This window comes from Chrysochloris asiatica, unplaced genomic scaffold, assembly GCF_000296735.1.
Source record: "Chrysochloris asiatica unplaced genomic scaffold, ChrAsi1.0 scaffold00389, whole genome shotgun sequence".
Classification (NCBI taxonomy): domain Eukaryota; kingdom Metazoa; phylum Chordata; class Mammalia; order Afrosoricida; family Chrysochloridae; genus Chrysochloris; species Chrysochloris asiatica.
In genome coordinates, this window is record NW_006408907.1 from 1,662,198 (window position 1) to 1,670,100 (window position 7,903).

The following is a 7,903-nucleotide window of genomic DNA, read 5'->3' on the forward strand; positions in this document are numbered from 1 at the left end:
CTCCACATCATTGTCTCTGCCTCCATCTCAGGCATCATTGCTTCTCTGGGTAGGGTCCCACTCTCTGCTCTTCTCCCTTGATGGTCCCAGGGACCTCCACTCCTAGACTGCAAAGTTAATCACTCCCCTCCTTGCTACAAAACGTCTACCTTTACAATTCCAACCCTCACAATCAATCCTGATAACAATTATTCACTATTGTATCACAAGAGACCTATCTGCATTTCATTTCTTCAGCCCCACCTAGACAAATTGGATACTACTCAGTGGAGATTCTACCTTCCTTCACGCCCTCTGAATCTAGGTTCCCTCTTGAAAGCTTGTAAGCCAGTCACTTCTTGCCTTTGTAGTGACACCCCCCCATTTTTGGTAGCCAATGTCCAAGTTGCCTATCCCTGTCTACTCTGTGTATGGAGGGGGTGGGAATGATCCTTGCTGTAAGGATTTGTTCCCTCTTTTGGGCTACTACATCCATAGGTGTAGGTCAAGTTCATCAACTTGTATCAGATTACTCTTTTTTTCCTCTTCTTTCTTCTTCTGGTTGAGCTCTGATCATCCAGTCATACAATGGCTTTCTTAAAGAAAGAGTTAGAAATGGAATAGTCCGTGAGTACAATGAGAATAACATTAACTATTTCTATAAATCTGCATTACTTCTTTTTTGTATTACATTTGTAGTTTTAAATATATGAGAAAGAAAGTGCAAAATAAAACATGATTGGTACACTCATACTGTGAAATACTATACAGGCTTTTAAAATGAGGCATGAAAGAACATTTAATAATATTCACCTATGTTCAGAGTCCTGGTGTGGCGCTGTGGGCTAATGTGTCAGACTGCAAAGGTGTTTGAACTGCAAGGTCGGTGATTCAAGCTCACCAGCTGCTGCTTGGAAACCCTATACAGGGTCGCTATGGGTTGGAATCGACTCAATGACATTTAATAACAATGACAACAATGCTCAGATTGTATTGTATAAGGCAGATATGCTGCACCAGATCTCTTTAAAATGTTCAGGAGCAAAAATGTCAGTTCAAGGCACAAAATGTGCTTGACTAAAGCTGTGGTATTTTCAGTAGCTTCATATGAATGTGAAAGTTGGGCAGTGAATAAGGAAGACCGTAGAAGAATTAATGCATTTGAGTTATAGTGTTGGAGAAGAATATTAAAAGTGCCATGAACTGCTAGAAGACCAAATAAATTTATGTTGGAAGAAGTACAGCCAGAATGCTTCTTAGAAGCCAGGATGACAAGACTTCATTTTTCATACTTTGGACATATTATCAGGAGGGACCAGTCCCTAGAGAAGGACATCATACTATGTAAAGTGGAGGGTCAGTGAAAAAGAGGAAGATGGATTGGCACAATGGCAACAGCAATGGGCTGAAGCTTAACAATGATTGTAAGTGTATATGGTTGCTATGAAGTGGAACAGATTCAAGACCACCTAGCAACAACAACCATGTTGACATTGGAGTCCTGGTGTGGCATTGTAGGATAAGCAATGGATTTCTAGTCATAGATTGGCAGTTCAAAACCACTAGCCACTCCTCAGAAATCTTATACAGGGTTGCTATGAGTTGGAAGTGACTCGATGGCACTTAACAACAACAATGTACCCTGGTTTTAGAAAATAGATCAATAGATACTATATTTTCTGCAATAACACACTCACACTATAATGATGTGCATAAGGTACACAAGAAACTAACATGCAAAGGGGTTGCACAGTTTACAAAAATACATGAAATTGGAAGACATTTACACAAAATAGTGAAAGAGATTAACTCTACATGATGGTATTATGAGTGTTTTTAATTCTTAAATTTTGATTATTCCTATTTTAATGTTTTTATATAATCAATATGGATTAAATATTTAAAAATATATTTTCTGACTACTGACGAAATCTAACTTTATTAGAAAATTAGAAAAACATACAAAATGAAACTATAAAAACATTAATCTTGCTTTTATCGCCAAACTCATGCTTTCATCTCCATTATGTCACTTGTTTTATATATAGATATGTTCTTTCTAGTCTTTTTTTTCACTCCTTGATTTATTCAAACAAGAGGTCAAAGTTTTAACACATGTTTTGCTTTTATCAAGGTAGAGTTTTAACTTTATTCTAATAGTTAATATACTACCCATATACCTCTTACTGGAAAAACCTGTCATTTCTTCACTGACTTTAAATAATCCCTTTAGAAATATTGTTCCAAGTAATTATGCATACTGATGTTTTCTGGCATTTGTATTTTTTCATTAATGTATCTATTAATTTATGGTTTTTGTATTTTGTTACGCTGAGTGACAAATTACTCCAAAACTTAGTGACTTAAAAGAACCAATTTATTTTCTCATGATTCTTTAGGTTAGTAATTTGGGCAGGGCACAGAAGGGACACTTGATATCTGTTCCACAATGTCAAAGGCCTCAGCGGGGACAGCTGCAATCACAAGGGGCTTGCTGGGAAAATTTGATTCTTGCTTTTATGTTTCTAGGTTCTTCTATACAAAGCTCATACATGTGACTAGGTTGGGCTTCCAAATATTAGGGTGGTTTCAGTATTATCTGACTTCTGAAATGGTGGCTGGGTTCTTCTAAGGGAGGAAGTTGAAGCAGCCAGACCTTTAGAAAACTATATCTGGAATTGCAACTGCATGCTTTCTGAAAAATATCACAACACCAGCCCAAATTCAAGAGGAGGGAATATAACATTCCCATACAACATGAAACTGAGAGATTTCCTAACCAAAAAACTTGCTCTCCAAAAAAATGCTAATGAGTATTCTGTAGATGGAAGGAAATCTACTAGAAAATAATTAAAAATTATGCACTGAAAGAAATATTCCTAATAAAGGGAGCTGCATGGTCAATTAAAAGGGTTAGTAATAAGCTATTCATGCTTAGCAATTCTAATTGTTTAGTCCTTCATATTTTTTACAATAACAAATATATTAAAAAGCAAGTTGAAAATTATGTTATAGGGCACACAAAAATAAAGATATAATTAGTGATAACAACAACAAAAGAGAAAAGTGGAATGGTATAAGAATAGAATTTATGTCATGTTATTAAAGTTAAGTTGGTACCAGCATACCTTCTAGTTAAAAAACAAACCTGTTGCCCTTAAGTCAATTTTGATTAACAGAGTGAACTGCCCATGAGTTTTCAAAGCTGTAATCTTCATGGAAGCAGATTGGCACATATTTCTACTATGTAGTAACTGGTAGAACCTCTGACTTTTCAGTTAGCAGCTGAGCACTTGTTTTAGTTCTCTAGTGCTGCTATAACAGAAATACCAAAAGTGGATGGCTTTAACAAACAGACATTTATTCTCTTATAATTTAAGAGGCTAGAAGTAAAAATTCAGGATGCCAGCTCTAGATGAAGGCACTCTCTTTATGTAGATTTACAGTTTAGGGGCAAGGTCCTTGTCTCTTTTCAGCATCTGTGGGCTCAGCATTCCTTAGAGATCTCCATGTGCCTTGGCATCAAACTTCTCCTGGGTTAAGGAGGTTCCCAGAACAGGAACTCTGGGTCCAAAAGACACATTCATCTGCCAGCTCATTTTTCTTAGTGATTAGGAAGTCCCTCTTATCTCTAATTGTTTGTGGAGTCCCTTATATATCTCTAAAAAGATGGATTTAAGATATAACCTAATCCTGTACATTGTATCCTGCCTCAATAATATAACCACTTCAAATCCTGCCTTATGGAAGCAGCTGTGGATTAATGTGTTTGACTACAAAGTTGGTTTGAACTGCAAGGTCGGTAGTTTAAGTTCACCAGCTGTTCCTCAGAAACCCTATACAGGGTTGCTATGGGTTAGAACTGACTCGACAGCAATAAACAACAGCAACAAAAGGATAGAATACTCCCTAATTCATTCTATGAAGCAAACATAACCATGGCACTAAAACCAAACAAAAATATCACAATAAAAGAAAAGTACAGGACAATATATCTTATTAATATTTATACAAATACCCTAAAAAAAAATAATAACAGTGAGCGGATTCCAAAAGAGGCATATAACATGACCAAGTAGTCTTTATTACAGAAATTCAGGCATAGTTCAAAATTAGAAGATAAATCAGTGTAATACACAACACCAATAGAATAAATGAAAAAAAAATCACATGATTATATAGCTTCAGAAAAAGTGTTTGATAAATTCCAACACCTTTTCTTGATGAAAATCCTCAAGAAGATTGGAAAAGAAGGGAAATTCGTCAATATGATTCAGGGCATACAAGGGGGCTTCAAAAGTACATGGAAAAATGGAATTCAAGATAATGGAACTTTTTGAAGACAACTTATATGAAAAGCCAACAGCCATGCTATATTCAATGAAGAAAGCCTCCCCTTTGGAATTAAGAGCAAGACAAGGGTGCTCATTCTCACCCTGTATATTCAATATTGTACTAGAAATCCTAGCCAGAGTAATAAGATAAAAAAAAAAAAAAAAAAAAAAAAGAAAAAGAAAGAAAGAAAGAAAAGGTATCCATATTGGAAAAGAAGTAAAATGATCAATACTCATTGACGATCCTATATGCAGATAATCCCAAAGAGCCCAAGAGAAAACTTCTAGAGCTAATAAAGGAATTTTGCAAAATCACAGGGTCTAAAGGCAACAGACAAAAATCAGTGGTGTTTCTATACACCAGCAACAAGAAATCTGAAAGGGAAATTAAGGAAATAATTCTTTATATGGTAATATATAAGATAACAAAATACCAAGAATAAATCTAACCAGGGATGTGAAAGACTAATAAAATTAAAATAAAAACATTGCTGAAACAGATTAAAGAAGATGTAAATAAATGGATGTTGCTGTTGTTTATTGCTATTGAGTTGGTTCTGACCAATAGCAACCCTGTATAGGGTTTCCAAGGAGCAGCTGGTGAACTTCAACTGACGACCTTGCAGTTCAAACCAACTTTGTATTCCAGTGCATTAACCCACAGCACTACACTAGGACTCCATGAAATGGATAAACAGATAAAAATCCCAAAAATCTTGTTTACAGCAATGGAAAAACAAATCCTCAACTTTATATGGAATGGCAAGAGGCCTCAGTAGCTAAAGAAAATATTGAGAGGCAAACAAAATAAAAGGAGTCACACTTCCTGATTTTAAAACATATTATATAGCTATAGTTATCAAAACAGCTTGGGACTGGCATAGCAATAAACATATACACCAAGGGAATAAAATTGAAACTCCAGAAATAAACCCACACACCTATGGTCAACTGGTTTTTTACAAGGGTACTAAATCCATTTGATAAGGAAATGAATGGTGCTGGGGAAATTGGATTGCCACATACAGAAACATGAATCAGGATCCATGCATGTCTCATGCCATACATAAAAACAAATTCAAAATAGATTAGGTACCTAAATGTGCAAACTAAAACTATAGAATTCTTAGAAGAAAGTGCTAGTGTGACAGCCAAGGTGAGGCTTTCAGCAAGATGGCAGACTAGGCATGCTACACAGACACTCTACAATAAACACACAAGAAACCAAATGAAAACAGATATAAATAATAATCCTGGAACCCTAAGCTTCCGAGGAAAGGATAGAGAAGTATATTGAACATTGATTAGGAGCAGAAGCTGAACAAAAGCAGTGAGAGAGGAGACAGATGGGTGAATTATCAGTTGACCTGATGTTGTACAACCATTTTGAACTTTTGCAAGCAGTGTTCAATAGAGAGTGTCTTGCCAACACAAACACACTCCAATGGTTGGCAATGAGAACTGTGGGATCTTTCTTTATTCCCCATAGTCTCCTGGTGAACAGAAGTGTGACCAAACCCACCCTCAACCACCCAGCAACTAGTGACATCTCTTGCCCTGAACAGCCTTGGCTCTGCCCAAGGTTAGAGCTGCACTGGGTGCACCTCCCCTCATAACTGAATTCTACTGCATCATACTAGCAGAACGTACAGTGCCAGGTCCTTGCTACCCCTGGGAGACCAAGAATTCCTTCCATAAGCAGCCACTCTCCCATCCAACTGCCCTCTGGGTCTTCAAGAGCTCCTTCTAGTAACAAGCACTCTGCCTTCAGCCATATTCTGAGTCAGCACAAATTACTTCTGGATCAGGTTCCCTGACCCCAGACACCTTGCCCAGAAGGAACTCCATCTAAGACTGGGCATGCTACCTCCTCATCCAATCCCTACACTCAGTGAGCTCCTTGGCTGGCAGAGGGTACCAGCTCATACCAAATGCCCTGCCCCCCATAGTTTTGCCTCACTAGGTACTCCCCCTGCCTCACTCTTCTTTTTGTTTTTCCTTTTCTCTTCTTTACTTTCCTTTGTTTTTAATCTTTCTTTTCTCTGCTTTTCTTTTTTCTTATTTGTTTCATGGTTTCTCTCTTTTTAAAAACCCTTCTCTTCATCTTTCTATTTTCCTTTCCCCCTCCCTAAATTCTTTTTTCTTGTTGTTGTTTGCTTCTCCCCCACTTGTTTTTCTTTATTATTTTCTTTTTTGATTTAGTGTTTTTTTTGTTGTTGTTGTTTATATCATTGTTTTCTTGTCCTACCCAAGGGGATATTGCAATAGTGTCTACATGACTCAGCCACACCTGCAACTCCTGCAGCTACACCTACTAGGCAAGAGGCACTAATTGGCTCCTATGTTGATATGCTGTCAATAGACAGCAATTAATACCACCAACTCTCCAGTGTGCTAAATGAACAGTTAACAGAGAACTGCCCACATAGTCACATTCTCTGTCACTTCTACCAGGAGACAGCAGGTGATGAATGTCTATGAACACACCAACATATAATCGTCAATTAAAAACAAATACAAGAGTGACACGGCGCTTCCCTGACCAGGCAACCCACGTAGGGAAGTCTCCGGGGAAAAGGGGCAGAACCGCACATACGCAAACTCTGTCTAGCAGACAGACAGCCTTTGAACAAACATAAGATCTTATATTTCAACAGTCTGAGTTCGTTTTTTTAAAAGATCAAATTGCTGATGAAGTACAGGCATTTTAAGCTTTTGCCTGCCTGCACGCGGCTCCCGCTTCCACGCCTGCGCCGGCAAGTGCCTCTGGAATGCAGACACTGGAATGCAGGGCTAGAACAACTTCACTTAGGAGGCTGCATTTCCAGAGAAAAGGATAACAAAGCTGAACAAACAGAGAGGGATATCGGCATGGATATCAGGAAAATTGGGGTACCCACGGTGCAGAGAGACTGAGAGAGGCATTCTTTACGTCATTAAATACGGACACTGCCTCCCTCCAGCCATTACCCCAGCCCTCTACAGCCCCAGCCTAGACCAGCCCTCTGCCAAGCCACCGAGGCTCAGGAACGCCCAAGGCACAAGCCTGCCCACTGAGGTCAAGGCCCTCCCAAGGCCCAGACACTCCCACTGAGGCCAAGGCCTGCCCTGAGGCCCAACCTGCCCACAGACTGGTCACAAAGGCCCAGGACCAACCAAGGCCTAAATCACATACCCGCCGCAGCTGAGGTCCAGGGCCTCCAAGGCCCAACCCTCCTGCAGCCTGGTCGCTGATGTCCAGGCCCCCACAGGCCCAACCCACCTGCCCGAGGCCCAACCCTCCTACAGCCCAGTCGCTGATGCCCAGGGTCCCAGAGGCCCAAACTGCCCACCCTAGGCTCAACCCGCCCGCCCAAGGCCCAAATGGCCTGCCGCGGAGGCTCAGGCCCAACTGAGGCTCAAAAAAGTTACTCTGAGTTAAGCAATAAGAAGCGTGAAAAGGGAAGGCCACATCCTGACTACATATTCCTGGAGGTAATCAGAAAACATAAAAAATTACCAAAACACATACTTAATTAATTATTTAGGGCCACAGATAAACATTAAACATGCCCAAGAAGCAAAAACAGATGATCATATCGGCACATGTC